Source organism: Mirounga angustirostris, unplaced genomic scaffold (genome assembly GCF_029215605.1).
Source record: "Mirounga angustirostris isolate CCGP_5_RB_7025 unplaced genomic scaffold, mMirAng1.0.hap1 SCAF_6, whole genome shotgun sequence".
Classification (NCBI taxonomy): domain Eukaryota; kingdom Metazoa; phylum Chordata; class Mammalia; order Carnivora; family Phocidae; genus Mirounga; species Mirounga angustirostris.
The window spans coordinates 24099521-24121647 of record NW_026991714.1 but is presented as its reverse complement, the minus strand read 5'-3'; the positions used below and the strand labels follow the sequence as shown (position 1 = coordinate 24121647).

At 37.5% G+C, this 22127-nt stretch overlaps 1 protein-coding gene across 4 annotated transcripts in view; it reads right to left on the bottom strand.

Moving 5' to 3' along the window:
* CFH (complement factor H) overlaps positions 1-22127 on the bottom strand; it is a 231337-nt gene that overhangs the window by 122584 nt on the left and 86626 nt on the right. The window lies entirely within an intron of this gene.

Here is a 22127-nt window from a genome sequence, read left to right as displayed (position 1 = left end):
TCATCTTCAAAATATAATTTTATAGAAATACTATAATTTAAAAATCAACCCATAGCAGTTTCAATAAACAATAAGATGGAACATACTTTCAATTCCTCGGGATCCTCCTGAATGGTATCCCAGTTTTTAATTTTCTCTGTCAAGAAATGATTAGAAATAAATTCAAATGATTAGAAATAAATTTAAATGGCAAGGTTATGAAGATCCCTTTAGACTGCATATAAAAATCTATTTTTTAATTGTTCACAGATTAAAACTGTCATTTCTTGAAGGGTACAACTCTGGGGTCTTCTATATCAAAAATAATTGAACTGCTGAATAAAATAGTCAACGGTACTTGTCTCATTTGTTATCTTTAGTTAGTCCTGTTATCTTCAGTCGTGGTGTAAACTGAGGCTTACTGCAATGATCTATTTCATGTGCCATGAGGGTAAGAGGGTAAGAGGGTAAGAATCAGGGTAAGAATGACTGTTCTGATACTGACATCTTAAAATGGTTACAGCATTTAATTTTAAAAAGGCATTAATAGTGGGGGTAATTGGCTATACCCAGGCAGCCTTCTGATAAGATTTGCTGGAGCAGAGGTGGGTGGGGGATGGGTTAATTGGCTGATGGGCATTAAGGAGGGCACTTGTGATGAGCACTGGGTGTTATACATAAGTGATGAATCACTAAATTTTATTCTTGAAACCAATACTACACTATATGTTATCTAACTTGAATTTAAATATAAACTTGGGAAAAAAAGATTAAGTAATCAAGAATTTTCTTTTGTTTCTAAAAACAATGGTCAAATTTAGTTGAAGTTGGGGACAGGGGAGGAGCAAGATGGCAGAGGAGTAGGAGACCTCAATTTCTTCTGGTCCCAGGAATTCAGCTAGGTAGTTACCAAACCATTCAGAACACCTACAAACTCAAAAGGAGATCGAAGAAAAGAATAGCAGCAACTCTCTGAACAGAAAAGCGACCACTTTCTGGAAGGTAGGACATGCGGAGAAGTGAGTCCAAAGTGATTTACGGACAGAAAGATAGACTGCAGGGGGAGGGAGCCTCCATCAGTCGCTACCAGCAAGTGATGGAGCCTCAGAGCACAAAATTGGAAATTTTAGAAGTCTGCTCCTCTGAGGGATGTTGCTCCAGTGGCTAAGCAGGGGGTGGAACCGGCACTGGGACAGTGTGGTCTCAGAACCCTCGGGGTCACAGAAAGACAGGGGTGCCTGAGTGTGGCAGAGCTCCCAGGTATCGGAGCGGGGAAGCTGGCTGCAAAGATGGAGCGGAGGAGTGGGCTCTCAGCTTGGGGTTGCCATAAACCATGATCTGCGGCACAGTCCAGCCAGTGCTCTTCCAGCAGGGACCCAACAAGAGGCAGATCTGGGGAGACTCCCTTTCCTCTCCCAGGGTGGAGAGGTGCAGGATCTCACCACAGGAATCTGCTGGGTTTGGAGACTCCACACCGGGTTGTGTGCCAGAGATAGAAATGCTGGGTCACAGGCCAGATGAGCACAGAGTGCAGCTGGAGACTGGGGGGACAGGAGTGATTGACTGCTATTCCCTGGGGGTGCACTGAGGAGTGGGACCCCGAGGTCTCAGCTCCTCCAGGACCAGAGATTCAGAGGCCACCATTTTCACTCTCATCCTCCAAAGCTGTAAGGAAAGGTTGCAGGGAACAAAAGCTCCTGAGAGCAAACCCAAGCAGATTGCTCAGTCCGCCCCGGCAAGGGTGGGATAATTCCGCCTCTGGCAAAGACATTTGAGAATCACAGCAACAGGCCCCGCCCCCAGAAGATCAGTAAGAACATCCAGCCAAGACCAAGTTTACTGATCAATGAGAACTGAAAAACCCCAGCGCTAGGGGAATACAGCACATAGAATTCATGGCTTTTTTTCCCATGATGCTTTAGTCTTTCAAAGTTAATTTTTAAAATTTTCTTTATTTTTTCTTTTTCTATTTTTTCATTGAATTTTTCTTTTCCTTTTTCAACCAACATCTTATCAATTCCTTTTTTAAAAATCTTTTTTAATTTTTCATTTTTACAGTCATATTCTATCTCTTCATTGTATACAACCTTATTTTTTGTATATATATAAGTTTTTCTTTCTTTAGAATTTTGGGATACAGTTTCTTCTAACAGACCAAAATATACCCTAATTCTAGTGTATGACGTCTTAGTCTCCCACCTGATCACATTCTCTCTTTTTAAAATATTTTTCATTCTTGTTTCAACCAACTTCTTATCAATTCCTTTTTTAAAATATTTAATTTCCATCTTTACAGTCATAGTCCATCCCTTCATTGTATTTACCCTTATTTTTGTGTATGTGTATATATATACACATACACAATACACATAAGTTTTTCTTTCTTTAAAATTTAGGGAGGCAATTTCTTCTAACAGACCAAAATATACCCAAAATCTAGTATGTGGCTCTGTTATATTCACCAGCCTGATCATATTCTTTTTTTTTTCCCCCTTTCTTTTCCCCCCTGTTTCAGGACTTTTCTGATTTGTTTAGTATATATTTTTCTGGGGTCATTGTTACACTTTTAGCATTTTTTTTAGTATTTTGTTCTCTCATTCATCTATTCTCCTCTGGAAAAAATGACAAGATGGAAAACTCACATCACAAAAAAGACAAGAGGCAGTACTAACTGCCAGGGACCTAATCAATACAGACATTAGTAAGATGTCAGAACTAGAGTTCAGAATGATGATTATAAAGATACTAGTTGAGCTTGAAAAAAGCATGGAAGATACTAGAGAATCCCTTTCTGGAGAAATAAAAGAACTAAAATCTTAACAAAGTCGAAATCAAAAAGGCTATTAATGAGGTGCAATCCAAAATGGAGGCTCTAACTGCTAGATAAATGAGGCAGAAGAGAGAATTAGTAATATAGAAGACCAAATGATGGAGAATAAAGAAGCTGAGAAAAAGAGAGATAAACAACTACTGGATCACGAGGGGAGAATTCAAGAGATAAGTGACACCATAAGATGAAACAATATTAGAATAATTGGGATCCCAGAAGAAGAAGGAAGAGAGAGAGGGGCAGAAGGTATCTTGGAGCAAATTATAGCAGAGAACTTCCCTAATTTGGGGAAGGAAACAGGCATCAAAATCCAGGAGGCACAGAGAACCCCTCTCAAAATCAATAAAAATAGGTCAACACCCTGACATCTAATAGTAAAACTTACAAGTCTTGGAGACAAAGAGAAAATCCTGAAAACAGCTTGGGACAAGAGGTCTGACAGACAGGCCGGGTGAGCACAGAGTGCAGCTTGAGTCTGCACTTGAGTCTACCGACAATGGTAGACAATGGTAGGCTAGAGTCTGCACTTGAGTCTACCGACAATGGTAGAAACATTAGATTGGCAGCAGAACTATCCATAGAGACCTGGCAGGGTGTAAAGGACTGGCATGATATATTCAGAGCACTAAATGAGAAAAACATGCAGCCAAGAATACTATATCCAGCTAGGCTGTCATTGAAAATAGAAGGAGCGATAAAAAGCTTTCAGGACAAACAAAAACTAAAAGAATTTGTGAACACCAAACCAGCCCTACAAGAAATATTGAAAGGGGTCCTCTAAGCAAAGAAAGAACCTAACTAAAAGTAACATAGACCAGAAAGGAACAGACACATTATACAGTGACAGTCACCTTACAGGCAATACAATGGCACTAAATTCATCTTTCAATAGTTACTCAGAATGTTAATGGGCTAAATGCCCCAATCAAAAGACACAGGGTATCAGATTGGATTTAGCAAGACTCATCGATATACTGTCTGCAAGAGACTCATTTTAGACCAAAGATACCTCCAGATTTAAGGGGGGGGGGCGTGGAAAACCATTTATGATGCTAATGGACATCAAAAGAAAGCTGGGGTGGCAATCCTTAGATCAGACAAATTAGATTTTAAACAAAGAGCATAATAAGAGATGAGGAAGGACATTATATCGTATTTAAAGGGTCTATCCAACAAGAAGATTTAGCAATTTTAAATATCTATGCCCCTAACATGGGAGCAGCCGATTATACAAGCCAATTAATAACAAAATCAAAGAAACACATTGACAATAATACAATAATTGTAGGGGATTTTAATGTGAAATGGACACATATATGTCCATATATGAAATGGGCAGATCATCTAAGCAAAAGATCAACAAGGAAATAAAGGCTTTAAATGACACACTGTACCAGATGGACTTCACAGATATAGTTAGAAAGCAACAGAATACACATTCTTCTCTAGTGCCCATGGAACATTCTCCAGAATAGATCACATCCTGGGTCACAAATTAGGTCTCAACCAGTACCAAAAGATTGGGATCATTCTCTGAATATTTTGGACCACAATGCTTTGAAACGAGAACTCAATCACAAGAGGAAAGTTGGAAAGAACTCAAATACATGGAGGCTAAAGAGCATTCTAATAAAGAATGAATGGGTCAACCCAGAAATTAAAGAAGATAATAGAAACCAATGAAAATGAAAACACAACAGTTCAAAATCTTTGGGATGCAGCAAAGGCAGTCCTAAGAGGAAAGTATATAGCAATACAAGCCTTTTTCAAGTAACAAGAAAGGTTTCAAATACACAACCTAACCCTACACCTAAAGGAGCTGGAGAAAGAACAGGAAATAAAGCCTAAACCCAGCAGGAGAAGAGAAATAATAAAGATCAGAGCAGAAATCAGTGAAATAGAAACCAAAAGAACAGTAGAACAGATCAATGAAACTAAGAGCTGGTTTGTTGAAAGAATAAGATTGATAAACCTCTGGCCAGACTTATCAAAAGAAAAGAGAAAGGATCCAAAGAAATAAAATCACGAATGAAAGAGGAGAGATCACAACCAACACCAAAGAAATACAATTATAAGAACATATTATGAGCAACTCTATGCCAGCAAATTAGATAACCTGGAAGAAATGGATGCATTCCTAGAGATGTATCAACTACCAAAACTGAACCAGGAAGAAACAGAAACCAGAACAGACGTATAACCACTAAGGAAATTGAAGCAGTCATCAAAAATCTCCCAACAAACAAAAGCCCAGGGCCAGATGGCTTCCCAGGGGAATTCTACCACCCATTTAAAGAAGAATTAATACCTATTCTTCTGAAGCTGTTTCAAAAAATAGAAATGGAAGGAAAACATCCAAACTCGTTTTATGAGGCCACCATTACCTTGATCCCCAAACCAGACAAAGACCCCATCAAAAAGGAGAACTACAGACCAATATCCTTGATGAACATGGATGCAAAAATTTTCACCAAAATACTAGCCATTAGGATCCAACAGTACATTAAAAGGATTATTCACCATGACCAAGTGGGATTTATTCCTGGGCTGTAAGGTTGGTTTAAAATCCACAAATCAATCAATGTGATACAATACATTAATAAAAGAAAGAACAAGAACCATATGGTCCTCTCAATAGATGCAGAAAAAGCATTTAACAAAGTACAGCATCCTTTCTTGATTAAAACTCTTCACAGTGTCGTGATAGAGGGTACATATCTCAATATCATAAAAGCCATCTATAAAAAATCCACAGTGAATATCATTCCAATGGGGAAAAACTGAGATCTTTTCCCCTAAGGTCAGGAACACGGCAAGGATGTCCACTATTACCACTGCTGTTCAACATAGTATTAGAAGTCCTATCTGGAGCAATCAGACAAAAAAAAAAAAAAAAGAAAAAGAAAAAGAAAAAGAAATAAAAGGCATCCAAATCGGCAAAGAAGATGTCAAACTCTCACTCTTTGCAGATGATATGATACTTTATGTGGAAAACCGAAAAGACTCCACCCCAAAACTTCTAGAACTCATACAGGAATTCAGTCAAGTGGCAGGATATAAAATCAATGCACAGAAATCAGTGGCATTCCTATACACCAACAACAAGACAGAAGAAAGAGAAATTAAGGAGTCGATCCCATTTGCAATTGCACCCAAAACCGTAAGATACCCAGGAATAAATCGAACCAAAGAGTAAAGGATCTATACTCAGAAAACTATAGAATACTCATGAAAGAAACTGAGGAAGACACAAAGAAATGGAAAAATGTTCCATGCTCATGGATTGGAAGAACAAATATTGTGAAGATGTCAATGCTACCTAGAGCAATCTACACATTTAATGCAATCCCTGTCAAAATACCATCAACTTTTTCAAAGAAATGGAACAAATAATCCTAAAATTTGTATGGAACCAGAAAAGACCCCGCATAGCCAGAGGAATGTTGGAAAAGAAAAGCAAAGCCGGTGGCATCACAATTCCAGACTTTAAGCTCTATTACAAAGCTGTAATCATCAAGACAGTATGGTACTGGCACAAAAACAGACACATAGATCAATGGAACAGAATAGAGAGCCCAGAAATGGACCCTCAACTCTATCGTCAACCCATCTTTGACAAAGCATAAAGAATGTCCAATGGAACAAAGACAGTCTCTTCAACAAATGATGTTGGGAAAATTGGACAGCCACATGCAGAAGAATGAAACTGGACCATTTCCTTACACCACACACAAAAACAGACAAAAATGGATGAAAGACCTCAATGTGAGACAGGAATCCATCAAAATCCTAGAGAACACAGGCACCAACCTCTTTGACCTCCGCTGCAGCAACTTCTTCCTAGAAACATGGCCAAGGGCAAGGGAAGCAAGGGCAAAAATGAACTATTGGGACTTCATCAAGATAAAAAGCTTTTGCACAGCAGAGGAAACAGTCAACAGAACCAAAAGACAACCGACAAAATGAGAGAAGATATTTGCAAATGACATATCAGATAAAGGGCTAGTATCCAAAATCTATAAAGAATTTATCAAACTCAACACCCAAAGAACAAAGAATCCAATCAAGAAATGGGCAGAAGACATGAACATTTTTCCAAACAAGACATCCAAATGGCCAACAAACACATGAAAAAGTGCTTAACATCGCTCAGCATCAGGGAAATCCAAATCAAAACCTCAATGAGATACCACCTCACACCAGTCAGAATGGCTAAAATTAACAAGTCAGGAAACGGCAGATGTTGGTGAGGATTTGGAGAAAGGGGAACCCTCCTACACTGTTGGTGGGAATGCAAGCTGGTGCAGCCACTGTGGAAAACAGTATGGAGGTTCCTCAAAAAGTTGAAAATAGAGCTACCATACAATCCAGCAATTGCACCAGTGTGTATTTACCCCAAAGATACAAATGTAGGGATCCGAAGGGGCACATGCACCCTAATGTTTATAGCAGCAATATCCACAATAGCCAAACTGTGGAAAGAGCCTAGATGTCCATCAACAGATGAGTGGATAAAGAAGATGTGGTATATATATATATAATATATATATAATATATATATATAAAATATATATATATAATGAAATATTATGCAGCCATCAAAAAATGAAATCTTGCCATTTGCAACAATTTGGATAGAACTAGAGGGTATTATGCTAAGCGAAATAAGTCAATCAGAGAAAGACAAGTGTCATATGATCTCACTGATAGGAGGAATTTGAGAAGAAGAAACAGAAGTAGACAAACAAGAAGAAAACAGAAGTAGACAAACCATAGAGACTCTTAATCTCAGGAAACAAACTGAGGGTTGCTGGAGTGGAGAGGGGTGGGAGGGATGGGGTGGCTGGGTGATGGATATTGGTGAGGGTATGTGCTATGGTGAGCGCTGTGAATTGTGTAAGACTGATGAATCACAGAACTGTACCGCTGAAACAAATAATATATGTTAATTAAAAAATTAAAAAAATATTTTAAAAAAGTTTGTTGAACTCTATCCTTAATGAAAAAAATGGCTGCTGCTAGTTTTTGATATGATCTCTCCACTAGCAGTACCTATGTGATGGCAAACAGAGTACAGGATTCCGCGCTCTAATTAGAGGAGACAAATAGAAGTATTTTTTTTATTCCTTATGTTATTTTGAGATTGAACTACATACTGACCTTAGTAACAAGAAATGAAATGGTATCCTGATTCTTTGCACATAGAGCTGGCTCCAAAGAAAAGCTGAATCCGATTACACAGCAGGGAAAGAAAAGAGAGAAAAAGAAAGAGGTACCTCTTACTTCATTATGAACTTAACTGTGAAATTCAATTATGTAGTATTGGCTAAAATAAATTTAGGAAGGAAATTTCTAAAATGAGAATAAACTTGTGTAGTTACAGATACTATGAATTTTTCTGTTTAAACCATTTCAAATTGTTGTCCAAGAATGTCATCCTAATTCCCAACCCCCCCAATAGCATGTAAAAACATGCTGTTAGGGATTTTGCTAACCTTGCAAAATTGCTTAATATAAAAAACTTTAAATAATTACTGTAAGTGAAAAAGCATAATTTATTTTTGTTTTGATGACTTCAAAAAAAATTTTTTTTAAAGATTTTATTTATTTGAGACAGAGAGAATGAGAGAGAGAGAGAGCACATGAGAGGGGGGAGGGTCAGAGGGAGAAGCAGGCTCCTTGCTGAGCAGGGAGCCCGATGCGGGACTCGATCCAGGGACTCCAGGATCATGACCTGAGCCGAAGGCAGTCGCTTAACCAACTGAGCCACCCAGGCACCCCAGACTTCAAAAATTTTTAAATGATGGTTTTTGATTATGAAATTAATTTCTTCACCACTCATGCACTTCCCAGCTCTTCGTAATTTTGATTTTTGCCTCCCATCTAAAACAGTTCTCTTGGAATGCTCCCAGTGAGCTTCCCAATCATATATTTAGTCCTTTTCAATATATTGGTTTCTTAGGGCTACTGCAATAAATTACCACAAACTGGGTGGTTTAGAACAGAAATTTGTTTCCTCACAGTTCTGGAGGTCAGAAGTCTGAAGTGAATGTGTTGGCAGGGCCACACCATCCCCAGAGATACTAGGGAGTATCTTTTTAGGCTCTTGCTAGCTTCTGGTGGTGGTTGTCATCCTTGTAGTTCCTTGCTGTGGGGTGGCATCACTCCAGTCTCTGCCTCCATTGTCATGTGGCCTTCCTCCTCGTGTGCTGTCTCATGTTTCTGTGTCTAAATCTCCCCCTTTCTCTTATAAGAACACCAATCACTGATTATGGACCTTAATCTAGTATGACCTAATCATACCTCGACTATATCTGCAAAGGTCCTATTTCCAAATAAAGTCACATTTCCAGTTATGGAAGGTAGGACTTGAACATACTATTTTGGGGGACATAATTCAACCAACAATACTCGATCTTATAAAAAATTCCCCATACCCTCTTTGATGCCTTTGACATTATTGATCTTTTTTCTTTGAAACTTCCCCTCCTTGTCTTTCATGATACTGAATTTTTCTTGTTCTTAATCTTCTCTAACTTTGTTCAGTTATGTCTTCTTGATTGTTTCATTTTCTGGTTGTTGTTTCCATATGGCGTTCCTGTATCTTTGTCTTTAGTTCTTTCTCTTCCATAGTCTCAATCTCCATGCATTTAATAAGCACATTCTGGTAACTACATGTACTTATGTTTTCTGGACTCTGACCATGAAGAGAAAAATAATCATAGCTCTTACTTGGGAACTTATGGTAAAACAGAGGGACACAAATAAACATACCAATAAGTGTAACACTGAAAATAACAGGAATATAAATCATGCAATAAGAAAGCCTTCAAAATAAAGAGGATACTCTACCTGAATTTTGAAAAAATGAGTAAATGTTCAACAGGCTAGTATTCATGAATTTTTACTCCACTTTTCTATTCTTGGTGAAAGGTTTTAATTATGAAGTACATTTTTATTTTTATTTATTTATTTATTATTTATTTATTTATTTATTTATTTTAAAGATTTTCTTTATTTGACAGAGAGAGACAGCGAGAGCAGGAACACAAGCAGGGGGAGTGGGAAAGGGAGAAGCAGGCCTCCCGCCGAGCAGGGAGCCCGATGTGGGACTCGATCCCGGGACCCCAGGATCATGACCCGAGCCGAAGGCAGACGCCTAACGACTGAGCCACCCAGGAGCCCTATGAAGTACATTTTTAAACAGATATAAGAATATACATATTGCTATTTCTTCTTGTGCTAACATTTAATAGACTTTTTTAAGAATAATTTTCAATTTAAAGAAATGTTGCAAATATAGTGCATAGAATCCCTGGATACTTCTATTCAGTTTCTCCTGTGGTTACATTTTTCATTAATATGGTACATTTGTCACGGCTAATGAACCAATAGTGATACATTGTAATTAACTAAACTCCATGCTTTACTCAGATTTCCTTAGTTTTTATCTAATGTCCCTTTCTTTACCAAAATCCCATCCAGAATATCACATCACATTACATTTAGTCATTATGTCTTCTTCCTTGTTTCCTTGACAATTTGTTCAGCGATTTTGAAGAGTGTCGCTCAGTTGGAGGTTGTCTGAAGTTTTTTTCTTCATTTTATTGAAGTTATGCGTTTTTGGAGGAGGATCACAGAAAGGAAGTGTCATTCTCATTACATCATATCAAAGTTACATATTATCAACATAACATCATTGATGATGTTAACCTGAATTACCTAGATGAAGTGGTGTTTGTTGGGAATTAAGAATTAAGCTCCACCACCTTATGGGGAGTATTTATATAAATTATTTAGAATTCTTCAGTATGGAAATACGTTTCTTTACTCCCATTTATTTATTCAATCATTTATGAGCAACGGTATGGATTTCTGGATGTTTAGTTTATTCTTCAAGTGATAATCCTATATGCCAACCTAAAAACAAGAAACCAGTTCAAGAAGCAAAGCTTTTATTTGGGATCAAAGAATTGCAACTTGGGGTACATAGATTTAGGGAGAAACTCAAATAGTGTACTGATTACAGAAGGTGGACTTAGGCATTTTACGGGAAAAAAGGGGAAGATTAGGTAAGTTGTTTTGAAAGGAGTTCATTGGTGCTGAGAAGCAGGGCTATATTTGTACTTCCTTGATTGGTCAGGTGAAGTGATCACTAGGCAAAAGTTCAATTTTATCAATCTTCTCAAACAGGGTATTTGCTTTCCTGCTGACTTCCTGGAATGCTGGTAATTTAGCCCAATTCAAAGGTTCAGAAAATTGGACATGCAAGGCATTTCCTCTGAAATGGCTTCTCTGGCTCATTTTAAAATGGCTCTACTTAATGTCTTATGTTCATGAATACTACATTATTTATTTTGTTTCTCAAATCCAACTTTGGCCATTTTGAGCTTTTCAGGTGACTTCTGTGTACTTTTGGCACATCCCTATAATTCTGATTTTTTTTTAGCACTTCCTTATTTTCTAACCCTACAAGATGACTCAGGATCATCTTGTACATTTCTTGCCCCAGACCTAGAATCAGCCATTTCTCCAAGTACTCTGGGTCCTTTTATTAGAGGACAATATTAGAAACCAAGATCCGGATGCTGATGGGTTTGTTGTTACTGGGGTTCCTGCTTCTAGGCTCTCTCCACCAGCAGAGCTAAGAAATATATGCATATACACTAGTCTTTGTATATACACATATTTCCATATCTATCTGTATCTACATGTTCAGACCAATGGCTCTGACTCTAACCCAATACTAGATATTCCATTCTTTTTTTTTTTTTTTAAAGATTTTATTTATTTATTTGACAGAGAGAGACACAGCGAGAGGGGGAACACAAGCAGGGGGAGTAGAAGAGGGGGAAGCAGGCTTCCTGCAGAGCAGGGAGCCTGATGCGGGGCTCAATCCCAAGATCCTGAGATCATGACCTGAGCCAAAGGCAGACGCTTAACGACTGAGCCACCCAGGTGCCCCTAGATAGTTCATTCTAGTCTTCCTCCTTGCTTATCTGTAAGGTCCCTTTCTAACACTAAGAAACTTGGCTCCTACCATTTGACATTGATTTACTTTTGTTTAATTCCAGTATACATGTATAGTATTTTCAGATTTATCAATCCACACCTACATGAGAAATAACTTCACCAACTACAGTACTCCTTATGTACAGTTCCTTTGTCTTTAGTCTTACGGTTCCAATAATTTCTAAAGTTATGTAGATCAGTACCCTTTTCCCCTCCCCCTTCAGTGATGTTGTATCATGCATTTATAATACAGTTAATTCTTTTGTTACATTTTGCATTCCATCCTGAGATCCTTCAACCTCCTAATTGATTTTTAAAATTTTGAATATATGAATTTTTACTTTTTGTGCTGTGAAGTTTTATGAGTTTTGATTGATGCATAATGTCATATATCCACCACTCTAGTACCATACAAATGTTTTATTGCCCTAGAAAAAATCTTCTGTACTTCACCTAATCAAATTGTGAATTTCTAACTCATTAATTTTTGTTACCTGTCTCCCTTATTCTCCAGTAAATCTCTTACTGTCTTGGCTAATGTCCTGAATTACCTCTCTTCTGGATTGTTATAATGGAGGCTGGAAGAAGAGGGGAGTATAACAGGGAAAAGTTCACTTCATTATCATATAAGGAATCTTAGCTGTGCAAAATTACTTTTTCAGGTTCTATTTCTTAATGCCTCAATGGGCTTTTTCAATGAAACAAATCTGTCTAGAGCTTAACACATGTATAATAAACTTGCTACTGTATCCCCATGTTATACGCATTATTTATTTATCTTAAATAATTTTGCTTGTCACAACATTGATGTAATTGTGGCTAAAGTGTCATATCCTGACATCAACAGAAATACTTTCAATGTTTCATCATTAAAGATCAAATTTTCATCAAATTCCACATAAGAGTGAGATCATTCTTTCCCTGATTGACTTGTTTCACTTAGCATAATACCCTCTAGTTCCATCCACATCATTGTAAATGACAAGATTTCATTTTTTGATGGCTGTGTAATATACCACATCTTCTTTATCCATTCATCTGTTGATGGACATCTGGGCTCTTTCCATAGTTTGGCTATTGTGGACATTGCTGCTATAAACATTGGGGTCAGGTGCCCCTTCAGATAACTACGTTTGTATCTTTGGGGTAAATACCCGGTAGTGCCATTGCTGGGTTGTAGGGTAGTTCTATTTTCAACTTTTTGAGGAACCTCCATACTGTTTTCCAGAGTGGCTGCACCAGCTTGCATTCCCACCAACAGTGTAGGAGGGTTCCCCCTTCTCCTCATCCTTAACAACATCAGTTGTTTCCCGTTTTGTTAATTTTAGCCATTCTGACTGTGTGAGGTGGTATCTCATTGTGGTTTTGATTTGTACTTCCCTGATGCCGAGTGATGTTGATCACTTTTTCATGTGTCTGTTGGCCATTTGGATGTCTTCTTTGCAGAAATGTCTGTTCATGTCTTCTGCCCATTTCTTGATTGGATTATATGTTAAAAAAAAAAAAAAGAAGATAGTAGGAAGGGAAAAATGAAGGGAGGGACGCGGAGGGGGAGACGAACCATGAGAGACTATGGACTCTGAGAAACAAACTGAGGGTTCTAGAGGGGAGGGGGTGGGAGGATGGGTTAGCCTGGTGATGTGTATTAAAGAGGGCATGTACTGCATGGAGCACTGGGTGTTATACGCAAACAATGAACCATGGAACACTACATCAAAAAACTAATGATGTAATGTATGGTGATTAATGTAACATAATAAAATAAAAAAAAATAAAAAAACATGAAAAAAAAATCTGCTAAATTGTTTTCCAAAATGGCTGTACAATTATGAAAGTACTAGTTGCCGTACATCCTCACCAGTTCTTGATACTATCCGTGAGGGTATAAGTTCAAGTTTTAAATAGATCTGTCAGAGTAAGCCTCACTGAAAAAATTACATTTGAGCATGGCTTGAAGGAGGGGAGAAAAATTCATGTATATGTCTGGGCAGAAAAAAAACAAGGTGTACCCTGAAGCAGGAATGTGGAGGAAGACAGTAGTAAGACATACATTCAGAGAGGGAACAATATCCTCTGGGGCCTCTAAGACCTTAATAATAACATTGACTTTTACTCTGAGTAAATGGGGATTTATTGTATCATGTTAAGCAATGGAAAAGAATGGCATTATCTTACTTATATTTTTAAGGATTTCTCTGGCTGTTGTGTTGAGAACAGGCTATGGCAGATCAAGGAAAGAAGTAGAGAAAGCATTAAACTGAGTGCTAATGGTAGATTAGATTGGAATGCTAGCACTAGAAGTCATGAGAAATGTTATGATTCTTTTCTTTTTTTTTTAAGATTATTTATTTATTTTTGTGAGAAAGAGAGAGAGAGTGGGTGAGCAGGGGCAGGGGCAGAGGGAGAAGCCGACTTCCCACTGAGCAGGGAGCCTGATGGGGGACTCAAACTCAGGACCCTGGATTGCGACCTGAGTCCAAGGCAGATGCTTAACCAACTGAGCCACCCAGGCACTTGAGATGTAGTAGGATTCTTGATAGAATTTTAAGGTAAGCATACCTCAAATTCCTAGTAAAACTGATATAGTGGGTAATTGGAAAATAGGACTCAAAATGCTCTGTAGTTTTTTTGGCCTAGGCAACTGAAAAGTTGGATTTATCCTTTAAAAAAAAAAATTGGATTTAGCAGCATTACAATCATTGATGACCTTGACCAAAACAATTTTTGGTAGTACGGAAAGAGTAAAATCTTCCTGGAGTGGGGTCAAAAAATGAAGTGATGACATTGAATATTGTCCATGACTTTTGCTATAAATAGGACATAAATAACTAGGTAAAACTTGAGGTAAGGAGACATGAAATTAAAATTTTGATTTTATTTCTTCTTTTCACACGATTGAGGAGATAAAATACGTGCTCGTAGGGATGACCCAGGATATCGTAGAACATAGTCAAATAAAAGTGATGTTCTTGAAGGAAAGACCAGATGGAATTGACTCCACAAGGAGAAGGACTGCCTCTAGGTAGGAGCAGAGGCAGTTTATAGTCAAAGGAGAGAAAGAAGAGAGCAGGAATTAGGGGTGCTAATGGCTGGATAAGGTAGATGTAATGGTGGGAATGTGGATATTTTTGTTTGTTGCTTCAATTTTTTCAGTGAAATGGAAGCATGGTCCCTAACTCAGATTAAAGATAAGGAAGAAGGAATTGGACATTTGAAAGAGAAAGTGGAACTTTGAAATAGTTGTCTCAAAGTGTGGAAATATACATGTACTATGGAAACATGATTTCAGGGCAGCATTAAAGACTCAGTTGAAGTTTGTAGTTGTGAATTCAAAGTTAGACCAGTAACTACCATGGACTGTCTGTGTGTGCGTGTGTCTTTCAGCTTCATGGGGTGAAATCTCAGTTGATTATCTTCCTTAAGGATAAAGGGACCAGCACTATTTATAGAAAGGCAGCTTCTTGTAACATAGTGTACTTTCTCATATCCACCAGTTTACAATCATGTATAGGTCTCTCTTTAAGCTGTTATTTCTATTCCAGTGGCCAATTTATTCATGTCCATGTAAATAAATAATAAAATAACAAAAATAAATAAAATGATACAACCACACTGCCTTAGTTATTATATCCTGGTAGGGTAAGTCCCCTCAATAAAGTCCTGGGAATGTACTCTTTCATAGGTCTTACCGATTTAGCTTGTCAAGGTTCATTTTTGATGAGAAACTAGTCTGGCTGATTCTAAAGGTTCATCTTCTTCCCCATTGAGATCACAAAGAAGAGAGCTGACTTGGCTGGACCAAGCCATTCTGTGGAGAAAGAAAGCTTTTGACTTGGTTTTTCAAGCTGTTCTAGGGCTTTTGGTATGCAAACTATGGTCCTCTAGGTACGCTCAATTAGTGTTTCTCCTGGGTTCTGAGATTCTTTGACACATTTCTTTTATTTAGAGAAAAAAGATGTTCTTTAGCTTCTCTTAGGCTAACCTACAAATACGGAATATGCAGTGGGAGTAGGGCTTGTTCTTTCTCAAGGAATCTCAAATGAGCAGTCCTCTCTCTTTTGGAGTCTACTCGACTTACGTTGTGGAGCAATTGAAATTCAGGAGACTGCTTGTGACCCACTACTTCTCTGCTTGCAAATCTACTCCCAACCTCCAATAAATCCCATGCAATATACATACTGTAAGGCACTAATGGTATTTATCTGTGGCTCCCTTGGCTGATAATTGCCTCTTAACATGGGGCATGCTCCACTTGTCCTGGGGCCATGTGCTTTTGGAAGCAGGAGTATAATTGGACTAAACTGAAGTTTTCCCACCTCGAGGCTATGACAGGTCACCAGGAAGACCAGTTACAAGGTAGCCAGTAATCAAGATTGGGCAGGGTGTTCACCAACCCTGGTCTTTCAGAGAAATTGCTGAGAATTCTATTTAGAGCTTAGGAGGAGGCAGGATAGTCATGGGGTTCACTAACTCAGTACCTAGCAAGACCGCAGAACTGCCTGATGCAGGCCCCAGGGAGAATGGAAAAGAGCAGAAGAGTTTGTTAGCCTCTAAAATCCCCAAAGCAAACAAGTCATTTGAAAAAGAGCTGGATTTGTACAAAAAGAAAACCCCAGCTCTAAGATGGCTGGCAGCCACAGAAGATGAATCCAGGTCATTTGGGATCTGGAGAAAAACTGTAGAAAGGTAAATGCTCTATGGCTGAAGGCCAAGAAATTGATGAAATAAGAGACAAGTGGATCTATAGCAGCCAAACAAATAGGTTGATGCCAAAACCTAGATTGACACTCAAAAAATTAAAGAGGGCATAAGTGGGGATAAGAACCAGTTATAGGACCTGATCCCCTACTTGCCTCCCAGGGGAAGACTCCAAACATTCTTGAATTTGCAGATACCAGATTTGATGTGGTTATTATATTGGATTTTGTGTCTCAACTGTACTTCCTGTTTTTTTGCCAGCCTGTATAGTTAATTAACTAAAAATAAGAAAAACAGATTTTATTTAAATTCATTTCTTATTCTGACTTTTTTTCTTTATTTATGTAGATTCTAGGTTCTGTTCTATATTTTTTTTTCTTTGCCGACGGAAAATCTTTTAACATTCCTTGTAAGGCAGGTCTATCATTGATGAAAGCCCTCAATTTTTGTTTGAGAAAATTATTTCCTTTTCATTCTTGAAAGTCAATTTTGCTGGATATAGAATTCTAGGTCAGTAGATTGTTGTTCAATATTTTATTTCATTTTACTCTCTTCTTGCTTTTGTATTTTCTGATGAAAAGTTTTCCATAATTCTTATCCTTGTTCTTCTAATAGATAAGGTGATTTTCTCTATATATTCTTTAAGATTTTGTGTTTGTTGTGTTTTTGGTTTTCTGAAGTTTGAATGTGATATGCTTAGGAGCACTTTTTTTGGAATTTATTCTGCTTGGTGTTATCTAAACTTCCTGGATCTGTGGTTTGGAGTCTATCATTAATTTTTGAAAATTCTTGGCCATTATTATTTCAAGTATTTCTTCTGTCCCTTTCTATGTTTCTTCTCCTTCTGATATTCTAATTACACATACTGACTCCTTTTGGAAATTTTCCTAGAGTTCCTAGAGGTTCTGTTCTGTTTATTGTTATTATTATTTTCTCTTTGAATTTTAGTTTGGAAAGTTTCTGTTGACCTATTTACTACTCACTGTTTCTTTTCTTGGTCATGTTCAGTCTAGTGATGAGACCACCAAAGGCAGTTTTTCATTTCAGTTACTGTGTTTCTGATTTCTAACATTTCCTTTAGATTCTTTCTCAGAATCTTTATCTCCTTGTTCCCATCTGTTTTTGCATGCTGCCTATTTTTTCCTATTGAAGCTCTTAACATTAAAAAAAAAAATGTTTGGAGGTACAGTTGACAAACCTTTAACATATTAATCATAGTTATTTTAAATCTTCTGTCTGATAATTCCAACCACTGTGTCATAGCTGATGTTTGCTCTGGCTCTTCAGACTGTGGTTTTTGTTGTCTTTTCATATATCTAGTAATATAACACAGGATCTGTCAGATGATAGGAACTAAGGTAAATAGGTGTCTACTGTGAGGATATATGTGATCTGATTAGGAACTGGGCTTTGTTTCATGTTTGCTGAAGCTATGGGTGCCAGAGAATTCAAATTTCTCTAGTGTCCTTACTTTTGTCTCCTTTCTGGACTTTCAGCTTCCCTACATACTCTTCCTCAGAAAAAGTCTGTGTCTTGCAGCTTTTTCACCTGTAAACAGCAGGAGCCCTGTTGGTATGGTGGTAAGGTATGGAGGAGAGAGGGGGCATTTTATAGTCCACCAATTAAATTTCATTCTTACAGTGGGCCTGGATCTTGGGCCTGTGACCTGCACAGGAGGGCTTTTTGTTTTGTTTTGTTTTGTTTTTGTTTTTGTTTTTTTCAAATCTTCCCTATTAAGGTGAGACAGGAAGGGTAGATGGGCCTGGAGTAAGAGGAAGGTCGTTTTTCCCAGGACTCTGGGACAAGGTTCTGGTAGTCTTTGCTCTGGAGAGTGGGCCTTTGTTATGGAAAAGGCTCTGGGCATATTTCAGAAGGATTGCTCTCCCTCTTCTTCTGTAAATCCAGGAGGGAAATATTTCTTGGCTCTTCATTGTGAGAATCTGGTGTTCCTCAAAGTAGAGCCTGTAAAAATGCAGGGGTTCCCTACAGAACTGTAGCCACAGGAGTTTCTCATTCTCACTCTAGGCCATAGTCTCCAGCAATTTGTCAAAATTATCATTTAAATCTAACCAGTTATGGCTCCGGTGACTTCTGGTCTGGATAAACAGATCTGGGCCATGCCTGTCTAGATTTACCCATCACCAGATGTCAGGGAGGTGGTTTGTCTGCAAACCCAGTTCTCTGTTGGGTTCAAGAAGTCATTGATTTTCAATCACTTTTTCTTCTTGTCAGGGTAGAAGTTAGGACTCCTTGAAGCTGAGAGTTCTCTATATTGCTGATATGAACACTTCAACTGCTCAAATGTATGGGCATTTTATTTGGATGTAATCATTGGTGACCTCTGTCCCTGGCTTATAAAAAAGTCAGAAGAATAGTGACTGGGAATGGCCATGTGCTAAGGGATGCTTGCTTGGACAACTGACACCATGTTTTAGACAGTACTAGATGTCCTCACAGGAGAACTAGTGCAAGCAGAAACACTATCTTTAGTTATTTACAACATTTACAGCCCTGACCAGGCAATGGAAGCCACTTCAAGCCACAGAGGCTTAGATAAGAAAGTGGCCATTACTGTTCCCATGCTGACATAGGGTGACTTGGAAGAGAAAACCAAGTCATGCTAATGACAAATCTTCAATAGGTTGGACAAATCTTAGAACAATATTAACTCTCACGGGATGTTCAGATTCTGTAACAATGATGACTTTTTAAAAATTACTCTCCTGAGAAAACTGTTTATATCTCATCATGAGCCATTCTAGCACAACTGAATAACACAGGTTGACCTTGAATGAAGTCAAAGTCCAAGTACCACCCAAGTTACCATGTTGGGAACAATTTGGACCATAATTCAAAGAAACGGCATCATGGACCATATTATGTCTGCCTCAAATTCAGAAGTCGTAGCATTATTTAGATGCACTTCTTGATTCTTAATATTGTTTAATTCTTTCAGTTCTGATTAATCTTATCAGAAATTTATTCATTTTATTAGTCATTTCAAGGAAATTAACTTTTAACCTATTTATCCTCTTTTTTCCAACTTCATTACTTTCTATTGTCTTTATTATTTGCCTCCTACTTTTGTTGGATTTATTATTGTTCTACTTTTAATTCTATAAGATAGATATCTAATGAATTTTAAGCTTGTTAACTTTTACACTTTTTTTTTTTTTAATATAAGAATTTTAAGGGACGCCTGGGTGGTTCGGTCGGTTAAGCGTCTGCTTTTGGCTCAGGTCATGATCTCAGGGTCCTGGGATTGAGTCCCCCATCAGGCTCCCTGCTCAGTGGGAAGTCTGCCTCTCCCTCTCTCCGCCCTCTGCTTATGCTCACGCTCTCTGTCTCTCAAATAAATAAATAAAATCTTTAAAAAAAAAAAGCTTTAGGCTATTTGCCTCTGTTTTGCTTCAACCCAACACTTTGAGTTATGATACCTAGTATTTCCATTATTCTCTATTTCTATGTATTGCCTAATTTCAATAGTGATTTAGTCTATGATCCATGAGTTGTATGTTTGTTTTTGTATTTCCAAATACAGTTTTATTGTAGTCATCTTTGGTTATTGTCATCTTCCTTAAGGTACTGTCATCAGATACTGAAGTCCCTATGATAGCAATTATTTGTAAGTTTTAAAAACTGCTTCTTTTTTTTTTTTTTAAGATTTTTTATTTATTTATCTGAGAGAGAGAATGGGAGACAGAGAGCATGAGAGGGGGAGGATCAGAGGGAGAAGCAGACTCCCCGCTGAGCAGGGAGTCCGATGCGGGACTCGATCCCGGGACTCCAGGATCATGACCTGAGCCGAAGGCAGTTGCTTAACCAACTGAGCCACCCAGGCGCCCCTAAAAACTGCTTCTATGACATGGTGCATCATCACTTTTCATAAATATTTTATATGTGCATGAAAAATGTGCATTCTTCAACTGTTATGGTTCAATATTCTATACATATTAGTTCTAATTTGGTAATGGTGCTGATCAAACCCTTCAAATTGCTTGCTATTTTAAAAATGTTTATTTCATGAACTACTGAGAGCTATGATAACGTAACACAATGACATCTGTCAATCCTTCCTTGTAGGTCTATTATTTCACTTTCTTCTCTCTCTCTCTGCCGGGTCCTTTCCTTTCTTCCTCTCTCCTCTGTTGTTGGGTAGAAACAATTTAAAACTTACAAGAGATTGTTAAATTGAACACTTTGCCTTTATGCACTGATGCTCTTTAACTCTGCTAATGTTTTGCAATGTAATGGAGTTTTGTTTTAGTTCAACTTAACAACTCTGTCTTTTCACTGTGAAGTTTAGCCCAGTTAGTGTGACTGTGATTATCTATTGTTTTCATTATTTCCCTACCATCTCATGATTATTACCTATTTCTACACTTTCCTATTTTCTCCTTTCTTGACCTTGTTTGTTTTTTTTCTTCAGTTTCATTTTCTTATTCATTCTCCTCTTCTATTTTTATTTCTTAAATGGTTATTTTTTTTTTTTTAAGATTTTATTTATTTGACAGAGAGGGAGACACAGCGAGAGAGGGAACACAAGCAGGGGGAGTGGGAGAGGGAGAAGCAGGCTTCCCGCTGAGCAGAGAGCCCGATGAGGGGCTCAATCCCAAGACCCTGGGATCATGACCTGAGCCAAAAGCAGACGCTTAACGACTGAGCCACTCAGGTGGCCCTTTAAATGGTTATTTTTAAATTTTATCATACAAATTTAGTTTTATAAATGTAAAGTTAATCCATTTTTTAGTCATTCTCTCAAAATCTGGAACATTTTCATTATGAATAAATCTGTTTATGCCTTTCCTAATTTACGTGCCATTGTTGTCCAACATTTTCATTCTGTCCTTTTTAAAATACCACTAATTAAAAATTATTATTATTAATTTTTAAACAATGTTTATTTAAATTCGCCTGAAAAAATAAAAATAAATTTGCCTACAGATTTACCAACTTAAATGCACCTTAACCCATCCCTTTGTTGTTATTTTATAGCGGCATGTATGGCTAATTTTATGTGTGAGCTTGACTGGGTTACAGGATGCCCATACATTTGGCTAAACATTATTTCTGGATATGTTGTGAGGGTGTTTCTGGATGAGATTATCATTTGAATTGGTCTATTTTTAGTAAATTCTTAGTTTATATGAAAATAATGTTTTTTCATATAAATATTCCTGAGTACTCAATTAGAGGCTGACTTTTATTTTGTCTTAGCAATGTAAAGAGAGTATTCCTTTATCTTAGTTTCCATCTTTGTTTAAAAAGCTTCCTACACTCTAGCAGTTATCTCTGTCTGCTTTAAGATTCTTTTTTTTGTCTTTGGTGTTCGTATGTTTTATTAATATATGTCTAGATGTAGATTTTTATTTACTTATTTACATCCCTTTTGCATTCCCTGCTTCTTATCTGTTTCCATTTGTTCTGAAAAGTTCTCTGTCTTGATCTCTTCAAATGTTCTTTTTCTTTTTATATATTTTCTTTCTGGGACTCAGGTTAGAGATATATGATGCCTTCTCCATATATATTCTATTTCTCTTTTACATGTGCTGTATTCTAGGTTATTCAGACTTACATATTTATTTTATATTAATGGACTGATAATTTT